The 19,164-nt window shown below is 39.3% G+C and overlaps 1 protein-coding gene and 1 non-coding gene across 4 annotated transcripts in view; both read left to right on the top strand.

Annotated features, from left to right (window-relative positions):
* The window catches only part of NME7 (NME/NM23 family member 7), a 244,804-nt gene that overhangs the window by 160,540 nt on the left and 65,100 nt on the right, over positions 1–19,164 (top strand). The gene's annotated exons all lie outside the window — the stretch shown is intronic.
* LOC133761295 (small nucleolar RNA SNORA74) lies at positions 6,333–6,532 on the top strand. Its single transcript, XR_009866098.1, has one exon. It is a non-coding gene; the product is annotated as a small nucleolar RNA SNORA74 (small nucleolar RNA).

Genomic DNA, 19,164 nt, shown 5'->3' with positions numbered 1-19,164 from the left:
AGAACAAAAATCATATGATTATCTCAATAGATGCAGAGAAAGCATTTGATAAAATACAATACCATTTCATGATGAAAACTCTAAGCAATTAGATATAGAAGGAACATTCCTCAACACAATCAAGGCACTTTATGACAAGCCCACACCCAGCATCCTGTTTAATGGGGAAAAGTTGGAAGCATTCCCCCTAAGATCCATAACCAGACAAGGATACCCACTCCCACCATTGCATTTAATATAGTCCTGGAAGATTTAGCCAGAGCCTTTAAGCAAGAAAAAGAAATCAAAGGGATACAAATTGAAAAGGAGGAAATCAAACTATTCCTATTTGCAGATGACATGATTCTATATAGAGGGGATCCAAAACACTCCACTGAGAGGCTATGGAAACTCATAACACTGTTTGGTAAAGTGGCAGGATATAAAATCAACAAACAAATATCAGTAGTTTTTGTATACACAGACAATGTCATGGCTAAGGAAGAACTTCTAAGATCAGTCCCATTCACAATAGCTCCCAAAAGAATTAAATACCTGGGAATAAATTTAACCAAGGATGTCAAGGATCTCCCAAAGAAAAAATTGAAGAAGATAATAAAAAATGAAAAAGTCTTCCATGTTCATGGAATGGTAGAATCAATATCATCAAAATGTCCATACTACCAAAAGCAATTTACAGATTCTATGTGATCTCTAGCAAAATACCAATGACATTCTTCACAAATCTAGAAAAAAAAAAAGATGCTAAAATTTATATAGAAACACAAAGAGACCCTGAATAGCTAAAGCAATCTTATACAACAAAAACAAAGCCAGAGGCATCACATACTACAGGGAAGCTATCATCAAAACATCCTGATACTGGCACAAAAACAGATTTGTAGACCAATGGAACAGAATAGAAACTCTAGAAATCAAGCCATGCATCTACAACCTACTTATCTTTGACAAAGGAGCTAAATCAATCCCTGGAGCAAGGACAGTCTCTTTAGCAAATGGAGCTGGGGAAATTGGATCTCCATGTGCAGAAGTATGAAACTAGACCCAACTTTGCACTTTACACAAAGATACAATCAAAATGGATCGAAGACCTAAATCTGCAACCAGATACCATCAAATCAGTACAGAACGTTTGGGAAACTACAAGACATTGGCATAGGCAAAGACTTCTTGGAAAAGACCCCAGAAGCACAGGCTTCCTCATACTATTTTTTGAACCCTTAGTGTATGATTAACTATACAATCATTAAGTAAACTGAAAAGAGATCTTTGTAAAAATTAAGAATGGGAATGGGAGAAGGAGGAGGAGGAAGGATTAGAGCAGAGGCGGCAAGTGGAAAGTGTCACTATGTTCCTAAATCTGTATATATGAAATACATGAAACTCATATAACTTAAATACAATTTTTTTTAAAGTCTGATAATTGTTCAAGAGCTTATAATAGGAGACTCTAGCTTAGATGATGTGATTGGATCTCTGGAAAATTCTCATTTGTTCTAAAACCTGAGGATAGAGAATAGTATTGTGTGGAGGCCTTAAATTGTGGGATGGGGGTTCCAGTCCCGGTCAGGGTGCCGGATTCTGTCCTGGTTGCCCCTCTTCCAGGCCAGCTCTCTGCTGTGGCCAGGGAAGGCAGTGGAGGATGGCCTAAGTGCTTGGGCCCTGCACCCACATGGGGAGACCGGGAGAAGCGTCTGGCTCCTGGCTTCGTAACAGCGTGATGCGCCGGCCGCAGCGGCCATTGGAGGGTGAACCAACGGCAAAAAGGAAGCCCTTTCTCTCTGTCTCTCTCTCTCACTATCCACTCTGCCTGTCAAAAAAAAAAAATTGTGGGATGATTTAGCTATTGACAGAGAATCTGTGAATGCAAAGAAGTCTAAATTAGCTCTAGTTTAGAATGCAAAGAGGAAAATAGCCTTCAGGGCAACTGAAATGTGGTGCCATATTGACTATTTTGTATTTATTCTGAGTGAGTGCATTGGGAAGTGCCATGAAAAGTTTAAATGGGGGATTCTTATGATCAAATTTGTACTGTGAAGAGCATAAGGACTATGTATTCACAACTGGTTAGAAGAGAGCAGTTTTGACTAGACATGATGGGACTCTGAACTTAGGTAATAATAGTGAAAGGTTTTTAAATATATTTTAGCAGAGCTGATAGAACTGGTAGATAATTTGGTGTGGACATCAGTAGCTAAGTAATTTATCTATTATAGATGAAAAAATTCTTCATGAAAATGATTATTGTATTTTGGAGCAGATATAGAATCAGTGATTTTTAAAAAAAGACTTTCTCATTATTTATTTTTTGTGTGTTTTTCCTGAGATAGTGTTTTAAATATTAAATATTAAATATTAATTAAATATTTGTCAAATACTAAAACAGTAGAGGTATTATATATAAATGGCTCTAAATCTCAAAAATAGGAGTTATAAGTAGTAAAAATGTATTTAACCTTGAGTTTAGACTGTGTTTCTAAAGCACTATCACCTTACATTAAATTTAGAACTTTGATGGAAAAGTTTTTGAGGATATTCTTTTTATTTTGTTCTTAAGGAAAATAGTAGCTTGAAATAACGATCTCTTATTCAGCTCCACCAGTGTTAATTTTAATTTTGTAAAGTTATTTTTTAACTCAAGTTTTGTAAAAACAAAAATGCTATATTTCATCCTTCTGGCACCATTAAATGTTACATTCTTATTAGTTCTGCTTTGGAGATTCAAAAGTGGGTGGAATTATTTGATTAGAATCCAAAAACAGATGGATTATAAAAACACATTCTTAAAAGCTTACAGGATTGAAATGAAGCTAATATGTTTTTTTCCAAAACTATTAATGTGTAGATATACTTTTATTACTTTATCTTCTATAAAATGTGATCCCAACACTCAAGGGTTACATGTAGGAACTACTTGGAACCATTCAGAGTTTGAGCCTTTAAGCCTTCCTGTTAATTAGCATAATTTACTGCTGGGAATTCTGAGACTTAAGTTTAATACTGCATAAAATGCAAATGAAATGTTTTAATCATTAATGCCATGATCTCTAGCTTCAGAACTACAGAATTTATTAGAGTGGAAATAAACTTTCCCTTTCTTAAGTGAGTCACTATTATTTTTATTCAAATATGTTGTAGACTTCCAGTGGGAAATTTCCTACTATTAACCTCATTTCTTTTTTTCTTTTGTTTTTTTAAAGATTTATTTATTTATTTAAAAATAAGTTTTACAGAAAGAGAGGGAAAGACAAACATCTTCCATCTATTGATTCATTCCCCAGCTGTCCTCAACTGCCAATGCTGAGCCAGGCCAAAGCCAGGAACAGGGAGCCTCTTCCTAGTCTTCCACATAGGTGATAGGGGCCCAAACACCCAGGGAATCCTCTTATGCTTTTCCCAGGCCATCACTGATCTGGTTGGGAAGTGGAACAGTGGAGATACAAACCGGTACACACATGGTACAGTGGAGGTACACACCCATACCTGCCATGCCACAGTGCTGGCCCCATATTAACCTCATTTCTAAAGACTTCTAAATGTCTTCATATGTTGCAGAGGTAAAATGAATAACAAATTGGACCCTCAACTTTTCTCTTCATCTCTCCGATGTATTCATTCATTCAGCCAACCAACCCACCAGCCATCCATCCAACCACCAGCCGACCAAACATTTGCAAACCTGCAGAGTGCCTGGCATTCTTAGATACTGGCAATGAAAAGATGAACAACACACTTTCCCTGAGCCAGAGGAATGTATGTGCTGACAGAAGAAAATAATTCTGTAGTCAGTAATTGCAATAAAATCTTACTGCCATGATAGACATATGTATTAAATGAGAAAAATTTATTATCAAATAAGGTTAAGGAATACCGGGCTTAATGAATTTAAGCAAATTTCTCTACTGTAGAACTGTAGAATGTTTCAAATGTTAACATATATTGTGAATCTCCAAAACGTGCATCTGATATTAAGTATTTTTCCAATATTCTTCCCAAAAGTTAGAGATGACAACCAGCTTAAAAGAAATTTCTAACCATAATTCTTGCTAAGCTCCCTGCAGGAACTTGATGAGAACATAAAGAATTTTGAATCATAGCTTTTACTTTTTAAGGAAAATAAAAAGATAAAGAGGAATACATAAATCTGTACTTCAAAATTTTATCTTCTCAACACCCTAATTTCTCCCCAAAGCATATCTTTGCTCTGATGTGGAGGCTTCTGTGCTTTCTTGCTTTTGAATGTCTCATCAGTCTTAGAAAGTTAATCTCTGTCCTATTGTTGGAACTTATCTGATACATTAAAACTCACAATACTTATAATTTTAAGTCCTATTGCCAATAGCTATAGGAGTTTGGAGAAATTACTTTGTTTTTGTTTGTTCCTTTCTCTTCTCCTCCTCCTACTGCTAATAAAATGAAAAAGCAGTTAATTCTTTCTCCTCTCTTAAGTTCAGCTGAGACTGATCCTGGAGCAGTTCTTCTTATCCTGCTGTCCATAGATCCCTAAAGTTTAGAGGATTAGAATTCAGGGGTCTCAGGGCCAGTGTAGTGGTGCAGCAGGTTAAGCCATAGCCTAATATACTGGCATCCCAAATGGGCACCAGTTCAGGTCCCAGTTGCTCCACTTCTGATCCTACTCCTTGCAAATGCTCCTGGGAAAGTAACAGGAGATGGCCCAAGTACATGGGTTCCTGTACCCACTTGGGAGACCCAGATAGAGCTTGAGGCTCCTGGCATTGAACTGGCCTGACTGTGGCCATTTTGAGCATTAGGGGAATGAACCAGCAGATGGAAGATGTTCTCTCACTCTCTCTTCTCTCTCTCTCTCTCTCTCTCTCTCTCTCTCTCTCTCTCTCTCTTCCTCTCTCACTCTGCTTTCATATAATAAATACATCTGTTTAAAAAATAATAATAATAAAAGGGTCTTTCAAATTGAGAAAAAATAAAATATTTATTTTCATTAATATCTGACTGAAGATTAGAATTTCCATGAATATAAGCAACAAACCAGTAATACCTTGACTGTGCAACCAGTAACACTCACAGACATTTTGATATTGCACCACAGTTGTCATGGAAATCTTAAAATACCATTTATAGTCACTGCGACCTTAAAATTATAGGACTTATTAAATTAATTGGTATCTTAATAAATATCCATATCATATTACTCATATCACAAGAATATCATAAAATATTTTAATAATTATATTTTAAAGTAATGAGGTTCTTTGATAGTCCTATACGTTTTATGTATTTAAATAAATTGTTCTGAAAAAAGGTCTGTAGGCTTCATAACAGGTCCTTGGCCCAAGACCAAATTTAGAACCCTTGTCCGGGGCCAGCAATATGGCGTAGTTGGTAAAGCCACTGCCTGCAGTGCCAGCATCACATATGAGCACTGATTCTAGTCCCTGCTGCTCCACTTCTGATCCAGCTCTGCTATGGCCTGGGAAGCAGTAGAAGATGGCCCAAGTCCTTGGGCCCCTGCACCTGCATGGGAGACCTGGAAGAAGCTCCTGGCTCCCAGCTCCGGCCGTTGAGGCCAACTGGGGAGTGAACCAGTGAAAGGAAGAAATTTCTCTCTCTTTCTCTCTCTGCCTCTCCTTCTCTTTCTATGTAACTCAGACTTTCAAATAAATAAATGAATAAATCTTAAATTAAAAAAAAGAAGACCCCCTGTCCTAGAGGAATCCCTATTATACAGGTCAAATAAGGATCTCTGGAGTTGAGGAGGCAGTTTCTTCCTCTTTGTTACTTTTCCTGTCATTAATCTTCCCTACCCTCTGTGTAATTCTGTAAGATTTGTGCCCATTCTTCATGTTTGTTCTCCCAATCTGCCCCTTCCATATAGATATTTGGATTCATTCATTCATTCATCAGTTATTTTGTGGAGATCTATTACCCAGTAAATTCCAGATACTGGAGATGCAGCAGTGAACAGAGCAAACAATAAACCTTGCCCTCATGGCAGTTTCATTCTAGTGGAGGGAAACAGATTATGAGCAGAATAGGTAAAACATGTAGTATGTGGGCAGAATGCTGTTAGGTGCTATGGGAAAATGAAACAAGAAAGGAAAATAGAGTTTTCCAGGAAAAAAGGGAGTTTTTAGTTTTTAAATGAAACAGGCATGGAAGGCTACACTGCTAGAATCACATTAGGTGCAGACTTGAAGGAAGTAAGGGTGAGAGTCACTTTCTAATCCACATGGAGGGAACAGCAAATTCCAAAGCTTTAGTAAGCCTGGTGTGTTGGAAGAAGCCAAGAGGCCAGTGTGGCTAGAGTGAAGTGAATGTGAACCTTGAAGAAAAGGTAGACTTTCTATAAGCTGTCCAGCGGTTGTCAGCTGTCAGGCTTGTATGATGCCTGTGATGTTGTTACGCTGTTGGAAGAGCAAACACTGTCTTCATTGAGGTTTGTCCGCATGAACTGTTTTGGTATTGTGGGCAGGAACCTCTGGGCAGTTTTCTGTGCCTCTGAAAGTTGAATGACTCCTCCTATGGAGTTGCTCCTAGTCTGGATGCAAAGAACTTATTTCTGAAAAATAAAAATTCTGTCTACTGAAATGAGGATCTGCACTTTCAAACAAGGAGCAATGTCATGTAGACACAGAGTAATTTATTTTAAAGCCTTAAATCAAGTCAAATGGTAGTAGACAATACGGCTAGAGAGATACCTAGCAAGATATTGACATTGTAAGGAGTGCCAGGCTGAGAATTTTGTTATTTAGTAAACATGAAAAACTGTTGAAGGCTGCTGTCAAAATAGCACTGTCATATGATCAAATTAAGAGGTGTGTGTCCATTAAGGATTTCTGTAGTTCAAGAATTTGTTTTTGAGAACTTCTTAATGTTCTTATCAACTTTTTGAGATCCGCTTCTTGCATTTTCTCTGTCTCTTCATCTTCATAATCTTGAATTGGGGTATGTTGTTCATTTGGGGGCATCATAGTATCTTCCTTGCTCTTGTTACCTTGGTTTCTGTGTTTGTTGTTTGGCATATTGGAGATATTATTTAGTTTTTTTGCTGTGGTGTTTTTTTCTCGTTATGCTATGACTCTAGATTAAGTGGGCTGTCTGCTTTGATGGATCCTTAGAGGCTGTGATGGGTGTGGCCAGAGAGCTCTGTTTGATTCTTCAGGTTTAAGGGTGTGCCAAAGATGACTCACCCAGATTGTTCTCTCCCTTGCTTGCTCTTTTTTTTTTTCTTTCTTTATTTCTTTCTTCCTTTTTCTTTTTTTTTCCCGGTTGGGAAGTAATTCTGCACAGCTGAGTGGAATTGAGGGTAGTTGAAATCTGGCCTCTGTGGGTATTAGTTTGATCTACCACTGGAACCACACAAATAGTTTATGCAGCCCTCAGTGTGTTCTCAAATTTCTCCACAGTCTCTCACCGGGTTGCCAAGGTTACCGAGTTTGTGTACTCGGTGAGTTCTCTCACCGCCCCCTCGGATTTTCACAGTCTCAGATCGTTAGCTCCACCTATTTTCACTAGATTCTAACCACCTGTTATTTCTCCCGACCAGAGTCAAGTTTTTCTGCTTGGCTACTCACGGTTGCCGCTTTACATATGTAAAATGGCGCCTGCTCTTTGTCTTTTTAGGCTTTGTAAGGTGAGTGGAGAGAGAGGCTAGTGTCCGTGCCGGTTCCTCTTATTAATTCGTTTTTTTTTTTTTTCTCTCCTCCAGTCAGCCTGGTGAACTTTCCCCAGTGGGGCCTCAGGCCTCGTTCTGCCTTTCCCCGCCAATGTCTTGGGTTTCTGAGGTTTTTGTCTTACCTCCCCTTCCAGCACTGGTGAGATTCTGCGGCTTGGCTCCCGCAGCTGGGCTTCCACGCAGTGGGCTCCCTGTACGTCCTCTGTGTCACATCTACTAGATCCGGAAGCGTTTCCTCTGCAGTTTTTTTCTTGAGTCTTTTCCTGAGGCTACAGTAACTCCACTTTTATTAAACTATCTTTTCCCGGACTATTGGTGCGTGCCCTCACTATCCGCCGTCTTGGTTCCGCCAAGAGGTGTGTGTCAACATGTACGGTGGATTAGGTAACAATTTGGAAGGAGAGGTAGCCAATACCAAGGCATCATAACAGTTTAAGAAGTGATGTTTTAGAAAGATTGTTAAAGGGCCCTGATCAATCCAAACTCATAAACTGAAAAAGTCAGAAGCACTTTATTTGGGATTTGGGGAATAGCAATTTAGAGAGGTGCAGCTGGCCCTGAAATGTAGGAGCTTATATAGGATGCCAAAGGATGAGAAGGAAGCAGGGCTAGGAGATTCATAAGAGATAAAGAAAAAATTATAATCAGAATGAAAATGTCGGTAAAACAAGAGTCCAGTGGCCTCTTGATACATATCCTAAGCCAGTGGACACAATGTAATTGCCCAGTCATTCTGGTTTTTCTGGATGCTTGTGGTCAAAAACTGGATGTGACCAGAGTTCAGGGTCCTAGGCAGCAGCTTGAATCATGCCTAAGTACTGTTCCCTTAATGGCCTCTTGACTGCATTTTGAAAAACTCCATCAATGATGCTTTCCCTTTTATTTTCACAGGCCTTATGTAACCTTTATAAACCTGTGTCAAGTGCAGTAAATGAAGAATGCATGTAGAACACTTGGCGTAGAGTATGAAACATAATAAATCCCGAATAGATATCGCTTGTTTATGATGAGGACAGTGAAGTTCTCCAGTTCTCCTGCCTCTTCTATTTCCTTGGCCAACACATTCCCTACCCGCTTTTGACATTGTGGTCTTCCCTGCAATTCTGTTTTCAGCACTTTTATGTTTTCTTGTGTGACCTTCTTTGGTAATTCTATCCACCTTCATGGCTGTAGCAAACACCAGTATGCTGGTAACTCTCAAATCTGTGTTTCCAGTTCAGGATCTGAAGTACCAGATCCGTGTCTTTAAATGACTATTGTGTCTCTGAACCAGCAGCCCTACCAGTCTTCCAAATTCATACCATGTCAAACAGACCCCATTAAAACAACAACAACAACAAATGTTTGTTTATTTGTAAGGCAGGATGACTGGGGAGGGGGTGGGAGGTGTGGTTGGGAGAAAGCCTCTGCCATCCATTGTTTCACTCTCCGAATAGCTGCATTGGCCAGGGCTAGGCCAGGACAAAGCCAGGAGCCAGGAACTTCATCCAAGTCTCCCACACATGTGGTAGGCACCTAAGCACTTGGACTATCATATGCTGTTTTTCCAGACACATTAGCAGGGAGCTGGATCAGAAGCAGAGCAGCTGGTGCTCCAACCAGCACTCTAATATGGGATGCCAGTGTTGCAATGGCATCTTAACACACTGCCACAAGCCAGCCCCAGACCTCATTTTCTTTGCGGACTTGCTTCTCTGCTTCTTTTGTTTATTCTCATGAATGCAGTACTATCCACAGATTTAGTGAGGCCAGAAATTTGGAGACCTGTCTTAACTCTTGCCTGTCCCCTACCCTTCATAGCCAGTCAGGTCCTTTAAGATACTTCCTCACTTGTGTTTTTTGCTGTCCATCTGCAGTGTCTCAACCTTAATTAAGATTTTCAGCATTTCCTGTTTTATACCATAGGCTCATGTGTCTCCTGACAATTACCTTCCTCCAAATCTGCAACCACTCTGCTGCCTAAGTAATTTTTTAAAGAGATTTATTTATTTATTTGAAAGGCATAACAGAGAGAGAGAGAGAGAGAGAGAGAGAGAGATCTTCCATCCACTGGTTCACTCCCCAAAACTGCTACAATAGCAAGTGCTGGTCCAGGCTGAAGCCAGGAACCTGGAATTCCATGCAAATCATCCATGGGGGTGCACAGGCCCAAAGACTTGGGCTAGGTCCCACTGGTTTCCCAGGCACTTTATCAGGGTGCTGGATTAGAAGCAGAGGAGCTGAGACGTGAATCCATGCTTATATGGGATGCAGGCATCCCAGGCATGTCTTAGCCTGGTACTCCACAACCCAGGCCTCCCTGAGTAATCTTTTAAAAATGTAAATCTGATTACGTTATGGCCTTGCTTAAAACTGTTCTGTCGTTTCCAATTTTGTAGTAGTGAAAACTTCTCAGCAAAGCAGTCAAGGATCTATTTGATATTTCTAATTTCTATCTATGTAGTAGCACTTACTACATCTCAGTCCTAAAATGCAGGTTTTATTATCATTTTGGATGGTGAGGCCAACAGATCAGGAGACCAGTACCATTGAAAAGATATTTGCAATTCTCAAGAGGGGAGGGCATGCTATCCCATGCAGGGCCATGCAGGGAAGCACCAGCAATGATCAGAAAATAGAGAAGGAAGGGAAAACTGTAGGCAAGAGCTTTTGTTGTTGTTTCCGTGAGAAGAAATGGGTGATGTAGGGCAGCCAGATTTAGGATTGCCTAGTTGAATAATTGCAGGAGGCTCTGGGTTGTAGGAGCCTGGTCCAGGTTGGCTGATATCTGGAGGGAAATATTGACCCAGAGTGTAAGGAACTGATAAAGGAGGTAGGAGTGGATAGACTATGAAAGGCAAACTCACAGGTGAGTATTTCACTCTCTCTAAGAGGTGGCTGATCTCGGGAGGGAAGACCTGAAGTCAAAACATCAGAATACATTTGGGCTTACTATATGCAATTTGTTTTAAGTATTTTTTAAAAAGATTATTTATTTATTTGAAAGGCAGGGTGACAGAGAGAGAGAGAGAGAGGTCTTCTGTCTGGTGGTTTACTCCTCAAGTGCCTGCAACAGTCAGGGCTTGGGCAGACCAGTCTGTTGCTTTCCCAGATGCAGTAACAGAGAACTAGCTTGGAAGTGGAGGGGCAGCCAGGTGCTGCAATATGGGACGCTGCCACAGCAAGCAATAGCACAACTCACCATGCCTCAACACTGGCCACTCACTAGATAGCTGTTGACTGAAGTGAAAAATTGCTAAAGAGTAAGTGAATAATGAGTAATGAGTTAACTAGTAGGGTCTACATTAACCATAATGGTGGAAAATTCATCATTATTGCATGTCCTTTATTTTGTGACTCTTTGAGTTAGGCCAAAGTTCTCACTTTCATGATTCATAATCATTTATACCAAGTTTTCCTTAAATTGGTTGAATTATGATATTCTTCCCAACTCTAAAGTTATGTTTTGTTTTGTTTCTGCCAAGTAAAATAAAGCTGTTAGCACTTTTGATGAATTATACTTTTTCCTTTTCCCTTTGTAGGACTTGGAGGTTTAATGTGTAGTTTTAAATTTGCAGCTTTGCAAAATGTGGTACATGATTTTTATTACTTGTTGGCAATAGGAACCAAGAAAAACAACAAGGTGGTTAGGACCCTGGGTTCTTTATCTGTCTAAATTTATACCTTACCTCCAACATCCGGTAGATTTGCTCTTGGTCAAGTTAGGTGTCTTCTCAAAACTTTAATTTCTTTTTTTAAAAAGTTGCTGTTTTATTTAAGATATATTTTGTTTATTTAAAGACAGAGTATCAGAGAGAGGTAGAGACAAAAAGAAAGAGGTCTTCTGTTTGTTGGTTCACTCTCCAAATGGCCTCAATGCTGGAGCTGGGTCAACCCAAAGCCAGGAGCCAGGAGTTTCTCCTGGGTCTCCCACATGGAAGCAGGGGCCCAAGCACTTGTGCCATCCTCTGCCTTTCCCAAGAATATCAGCAGGGAGCTGGATCAGAAGTGAAACACCCAGGACTCGAACCAGCACCCATACGTGATGCCAGAGCCACAGGTGGCACCTTTATCTACTATGCCACAGCGCCAGCCCCAGTAACATCATCTTTGAGAAATAAAGCACAGACATAATACGATTTGAACATGTTTAGCTTTAAGCCCTTTTTTATTTATTTATTATCATTTTTCATTGCATTTTATGAGAGTATTTCAAAAAGTTTGCAAAAAAGTGGAATTAAAGAATAATTTCATTTTGATACAGAAAATTTTTGAAATCAATGCATAATTTTTTCATAATCCATATATATAATACATATTTTCCCACAAACTTTTGAAGCCCTCTTGCTCAAGTTTATAAACTTCACACAAAGATTTTCTTCCTGTCTTCTTTTTTTAAAAAACTCTGAATTAATTTACAAGGTGGCCTATCTAGGTAGTTAAAAAAAAAGATGTTCTTTTATTGATTTTGTTTTGAATGCAGAATAGAATACTTTAAAAAAAAAAAAGAGTAAAAGTTTATAGTGGTGCAAAACAAATTTCAAACACCATGCATTGTTTTTTCATAATACTCATTTTCTATGAACTTTTATGTATCCTCATATATTCAGTACTTATTCCTTTAATTATTATTCCAAATAATATTCCATTGTGTGCATATACTACATTCTGTTCACCCATTCATCAAATGATGGAGATTTGGCTTTTTTTTTCATTTATTAAACTTTTATTTAATGAATATAAATTTCCAAAGTACAGCTTATGGGTTACAATGGCTTCCCCCCTCCCATAACTTCCCTCCTGCCCGCAACCCTCCCCTTTCCCGCTCCCTCTCCCCTTCCATTCACATCAAGATTCATTTTCAATTCTCTTTATATACAGAAGATCAGTTTAGTATATATTAAGGAAAGATTTCAACAGTTTGCCCCATATAGCAACACAAAGTGAAAAAACTACCATTGGAGTACTAGTTATAGCATTAAATAACAGTGTACAGCACATTAAAGACAGAGATCCTACATAATATTTTTTTAAAATTAACTAATTTTCTATGCCATTTCCAATTTAACACCAGGTTGGTTTTTTTTTTTTTTCATTTCCAATTATCTTTATATACAGAAGATCAATTCAGTATATAATTAGTAAAGACCTCATCAGTTTGTACCCACACAGAAACACAAGGTATAAAAATACTGTTTCAGTACTAGTTATAGCATCACTGCACATTAGACAACACATTAAGGACAGATCCCACATGGGGTGTAAGTACACAGTGACTCCTGTTGCTGACTTAACAATTTGACACTCCTGTTCATGGCGTCAGTAATCTCCCTAGGCTCTAGTCATGAGTTGTCAGGGCTTTGATATTATTCTGATAGGGTCATAGTCAAAGTGGAAGTTCTCTCCTCCCTTCGGAGAAATGTACCTCCTTCTTTGATGGCCCCGTTCTTTCCACTGGGATCTCACTCGCAGAGATCTTTTATTTAGGTCCTTTTTTTTTTTTTTCCATGGTATCTTGGCTTTCCATGCCTACAATACTCTCATGGGCTCTTCAGCCAGATCCGAATGCCTTAAGGGCTGATTCTGAGGCCAGAGTGCTGTTTAGGACATCTGCCATTCTATGAGTCTGCTGTGTATCCCGCTTCCCATGTTGGATCGTTTTTTCCCTTTTTGATTCTATCAGTTAGTATTAGCAGACAGTTGTCTTGTTTGTGTGATCCCTTTGACTCTTAGACCTATCAGAGCCATCAATTGTGAGCTGAAATTGATCACTTGGACTAGTGAGATGGCATTGGTACATGCCACCTTGATGGGATTGTGTTGGAATCCCCTGGCACATTTCTAACTCCACCATTTGGGGCAAGTCTGATTGAGCATGTCCCAAATTGTACATCTCCTCCCTCTCTTTTTCCACTCTTAAATTTAACAGGGATCACTTTTCAGTTAAAATTCAAACACCTAGACTGCTGGAACTCATCGAAGAGTTTGGCAAAGTAGCAGGATATAAAATCAATGCACAAAAATCAACAGCCTTTGTATACACAGGCAATGCCACAGCTGAGGAAGAACTCCTAAGATCAATCCCGTTCACAATAGCTACAAAAACAATCAAATACCTTGGAATAAACTTAACCAAAGACATTAAAGATCTCTACGATGAAAACTACAAAACCTTAAAGAAAGAAATAGAAGAGGATACCAAAAAATGGAGAAATCTTCCATGCTCATGGATTGGAAGAATCAATATCATCAAAATGTCTATTCTCCCAAAAGCAATTTATACATTCAATGCAATACCAATCAAGATACCAAAGACATTCTTCTCAGATCTGGAAAAAATGATGCTGAAATTCATATGGAGAAACAGAAGACCTTGAATAGCCAAAGCAATCTTGTACAACAAAAACAAAGCCGGAGGCATCACAATACCAGATTTCAGGACATACTACAGGGCAGTTGTTATCAAAACAGCATGGTACTGGTACAGAAACAGATGGATAGACCAATGGAACAGAATAGAAACACCAGAAATCAATCCAAACATCTACAGCCAACTCATATTTGACCAAAGATCCAAATCTAATCCCTGGAATAAGGACAGTCTGTTCAATAAATGGTGCTGGGAAAATTGGATTTCCACGTGCAGAAGCTTGAAGCAAGACCCATACCTATCACCTTACACAAAAATTCACTCAACATGGATTAAAGACTTAAATCTACGACCTGAAACCATCAAATTATTAGAGAGCATTGGAGGAACCCTGCAAGATATAGGCACAGGCAAAGACTTCTTGGAACATACTCCAGCAGCACAGGCAGTCAAAACCAAAATTAACATTTGGGATTGCATCAAATTGAGAAGTTTCTGTACTTCAAAAGAAACAGTCAGGAAAGTGAAGAGGCAACCAACAGAATGGAACTTTCTAAATATTAACCATCATTTTTATTTTGAGAAGTAATATATTTTTCCAAACTCTTTCTTTAATTTATAAAACAGCTAAATATAAACTATCTCCTTTGGTCCCAACAATAATTTGGTGAGATATAGGTACCATTATTTACTGATATTGCTATCACCATACTTTATCTTTGAGGAAACTGAAGCATGAAAACATCCAGTAAGTGGTGCAGGTCACTCACAGAGCTTCAGACAAATCCTCACAGATCTCCTGAACTCTTTCTGTACCCTGATCACTCCACCACTTTGCCTCTATACACTGTCAGATTAAGAATGAGCATTTTATATCAAAGTCTCTATGAAAGAGGGCTACATCCAGAGGCCTCCAATCTCCAGTTTTCATTCCACTGAGGGATGTAACTTGCTCCATACAGATGAGCTCATGTTCTCGCAGAAACTGAGCAGTTCAATAGGGTGCATTCTAAGTGGTTTCTTCCCACCAGCATCACACATTTACTGCAGATCACAGATCTTCAGAGTTTTACGTAAGTAAAGAGCTGCAAACTTGAAATCTCTGATTTCCAAGACTTTATAAAATGTGAAACTCTCCTGATGATTTTCCAAATTGTAGTTCCTTTCTTAAAATAATTCATAATTGATAATTGCTTTCATTTACTCAACCATGTACCAAGCACTTGTCATCTGTCCTACAGTGCTAGGTCTTGAGGATCCTGCAGTGAGGGAGACAAAGAATCAGACAAAATTCCCTTATCTCACAAAGTTTTTGTTTTAATAGGGAGACACAATAAATAAATAAGTAAGATAAGTGCTGTGGAGACTAAGGAAGTACTGAGAGAGATGGTGGGGGGAGTGCTTCTAGAAGGAAGCTTTTCTGAAGATTGACTGTGAACATGGCTTTCACCAGTGCTGCTGCTACAAGGTCAAATAAAAAGTGGTTTTACTTCAAATGAACCCTGTACCCTGGCAAGGAGAATGCAGTATAGTTGTGAGAACACTTTAAGATAAGATTTGTAACCGTAAATTTAGCTTTTCTTAAGACTTTTAGTAACAACAAAATATCATCATAATTTATTTGCAGAAATCCAAATTGCTACATAGCTACCTCAGTTATTTGTGCCGTAGTAGTATTTGTGCTTGAAGGTCTCATTCTGAAAGAGCTCTGCTTGTCCCATTTACAGTGGCAACACCCTGACATCCTCAGTTGCTTATACTACCCTATTTTGGTTTACTTTCTCTTGCAGCAAGTATTAGCTTCTAAAAATACTGTGCCATGTATGTATGAACACACTCAGGTTTTTAAAATTTTAGTTGTATTTATTTGAGTGGCAGAGAGGCAGAGGATGAAAGGGTTTCCATCCACTGGTTCACTTCCAAATGCCCTCAGCAGCCGGGAGCCTGAACTCAATCAGGTCCTCCACATGGATGGCAGGAAGCCATCCCCACTGCCTTCTAGAGTCTGCATTAGCAGGAAGATAGAAACAGGAGCCAAAACGAGGAGTCAAACCTATGGTATGAGATGTGGGATGTGGGCCTCTTGCCCTGTGTTTTAACTGCTGGATTAAAAATCCTCCCCCGTATTTATTTTTTTGTTTTTCCCATTAACCTGTAAACTCCAGGAAACAAAGAATTTTTGTTTGTCCACTAATAACATTCAGAAGATAACTGGTACATAGCAGATACTCAATGGATATTTCTGAAAAGAATGTTAGGGAAATAAATGAATTCCACGTCCACTTTGCATTGCTCAGTTGTCATCTTGTGGACTGTTCATGTGACTGCTGTGTCCAGTGACTGACCCAGCAGCTTTGTACCCATTTGCTCTAATCCTCAGTTCCTCTCGAGCTATGTTTTCTGGTGCCCATCTTCAAGATGAAGACGAGGCTATCTGAATCAGCCCTTAAGGCATTCGGATCTGGCTAAAAAGCCCATGAGAGTATTTCAGGCATGGAAAGCCAAGACACTCTGGAAAAAAACAAAACAAAACAAAAACCTAAATGAAAGATCTCTGAGAGTGAGATCCCAGTAGAAAGAAGGGGCCATCAAAGAAGGAGGTACCTTTCTCTGAAGGGAGGAGAGAACTTCCACTTTGACTATGACCTTGTCTAAATATGATCAGAGTTGGTGAACTCAAGAGGCTTCCATAGCCTTGGCAGCTCATGACAAGGACCTAGGGAGATTACTGATGTCATAAACAAGAGTGTCAATTGTTAAATCAACAACAGGAGTCACTGTGCACTTACTCCTCATGTAGGATCTCTGTCCTTAATGTGTTGTACTATGTGAATTAATGGTATAACTAGTACTCAAGCAGTACTTTATACTTTGTGTTTCTGTGTGGGTGCAAACTGTTGAAATCTTTACTTAATATATACTAAATTGATCTTCTGTATATAAAGAGAATTGAAAATGAATCTTGATGTGAATGGAATGGGAGAGGGAGCCGGAGATGGGATGGTTGCGGGTGGGAGACAAGTTATGGGGGGGGGGGGGGGAGTCACTGTAATCCAAAAGCTGTGCTTAGAAATTTGGAAATTTATATTTATTAAATAAAAGTTAAAAAAAAAAAGAAGATGAGGCTAAAGAGGCTTTAAAAAAATCTTTTAGAAAATTAAATCCGTCATGAAACTGTCACCCATGGACTTTTCAGTCTTGGAAGACCCTCACCTCTGCATCCTTTTGGATTTGGCACTTCTCTAGCTCCCCCTTAGGGTTTTGAGTTTCATTTTAGCTTTACCTGCTCCTCTGGGACTCACTTCTCTACTATGGCTAAGGACTGTGGCCCCCTCCCTGCTCCTGCCTCCACCTTCTTGTCCCCTGCCCTAGTCACCATGAATGCCACCTTGGCCCCCACAGGGACTGACAAGTCCGGATAACTCTTTTATTCTATAATGTACCCTTTCTGTTTTCTTCTCTTCCTTTTTTTTTTTTAATTTTAACATTTAACTGGTTTCATTTCCCCATTCCTTAACAGGCTTATTTCTCCATTCCTTAACACTTTTTTATTTCCCTGTTTCTTGTATCAGCCTCCCTTGTCTCACCGTTTTCTAGTATGTTAGTCTGAATGATTCTCACAAAAAGTTTAGCTTTCAATCCCTTTGTTTTCCTTCTTATTAATTCCTCCATAATGATTCTTGTACTCCTCTTTACTTGCATTAACTATGTTTTTTAACCAAATGATACTGCTTCCTTCAAGATCTCATTGCTTAACCTTTTAGCTCTTCGTGTTCTTTCCAGTTTCTTTGCTTTCATAAAGAGGGGTCCCTTGTTCTGAATGTCTTTAAACACTAACCCTATTCCAACCAGCCCTGTGTCCCTCAGGGTCAGAAAGAGGGGCTCGAGTTTCCCTAATGCAGTGTACACTGGGGCTGAGGCGCTGCGGCTAACTGGAGCTGCTAGCGTTTCCAGACCGCGGGAGGCTGCAGCAACATGTGCCAGCTTTATCTCCTTCACGCACATGTGCTGCTTGTCAGGCTCACGTGTCAGCCCCTGTACCATTATTTAAAGACAGTAGGCTTTGTGTCGAGATGGGTGGAAAATATTTTTAAACCTTCCCGAGACGCGGGGAAATTACCATTTTTGGACATGAAAGGAGCCTGTCACCTTACAAGTCCATCAATAGGTAAAAGTCATTGACACCAGTGCCAGTTTGAGTCCAGGATCAGTTACAGTTGGCATAAATATTACTGAGCCATGGTGTTCTCAGGATGTTGTTGGTAAGAAATTTTATTTATATCTCAGTGAGACAATTCTACCACTTGCAAGGCCAAAGAGAAGGACTTTGGGGCCCTAAATGTAACCATCCACAGGCATGCTCCCCTTTCACCCTTATCAAGTTGTATTTTGTGACATGAAATAGCAAAACAATAACCCCTGGACCTATGTAGTATGTGTGAAATTCTCCTTTTGAAAGCACTGATTTCAACTATAACGAAAACATTATAGGACATGTAATTTAGGAATTGGCTATTCGTATTGTAAAATCTGTACTTTGCAAAACAGTTGCTTTCAAGAATGCTTCGAAGAGAAGTTTCCCAACATTTTGAATAAAAGCTAAATGTAGCACATCTATTGTAAAAAAAAAAAAAAAAAAAAAAAGTGTCGTGCATGTTTGGGGGAAGCAGCAGGCCCTCATTCACAGACGGCTGTACATTCCAGAATGAACCAGTGTGGTCTCCGGAAGTTCCTCACCCCAGTATTTCCTCAAGCTTTGCTACCTGATCAGTACGCTGTTTTCATGTTCCCATAATTAAGTTGTTCAGACCATGTAGTTTCCCTCAGCATAGTGACCATCCTCAGAACTCTGGGTATGTGAAATATACAAAACTATTTAAAGCAACTCTATGGAAGGGAGGGTTGAGTATTCTGTACTCCATTTTTCTCTTGCTTTCCAAGTACTGGCTTTCCTTTCAGACACCACCAATGCCCCAACCTTGAGTGACTTTCGTTTTCCTTCAGATTCTTCTTCCATAAATTCTCCATGCCTCTCATCCTGTGGATGGCATATGCTCCTTGTATAGTTTATCTTTTATGTATGTTCCTCCCTTCCTGGTCTAGAAAATGATTAGAGGACCTACATTACATCTTTTTGGTATCTCCAATGCCAGAAAAAAAA

Source organism: Lepus europaeus, chromosome 5 (genome assembly GCF_033115175.1).
Source record: "Lepus europaeus isolate LE1 chromosome 5, mLepTim1.pri, whole genome shotgun sequence".
NCBI classification, from domain to species: Eukaryota; Metazoa; Chordata; class Mammalia; order Lagomorpha; family Leporidae; genus Lepus; species Lepus europaeus.
This window is presented reverse-complemented; position numbering and strand designations above follow the sequence as displayed.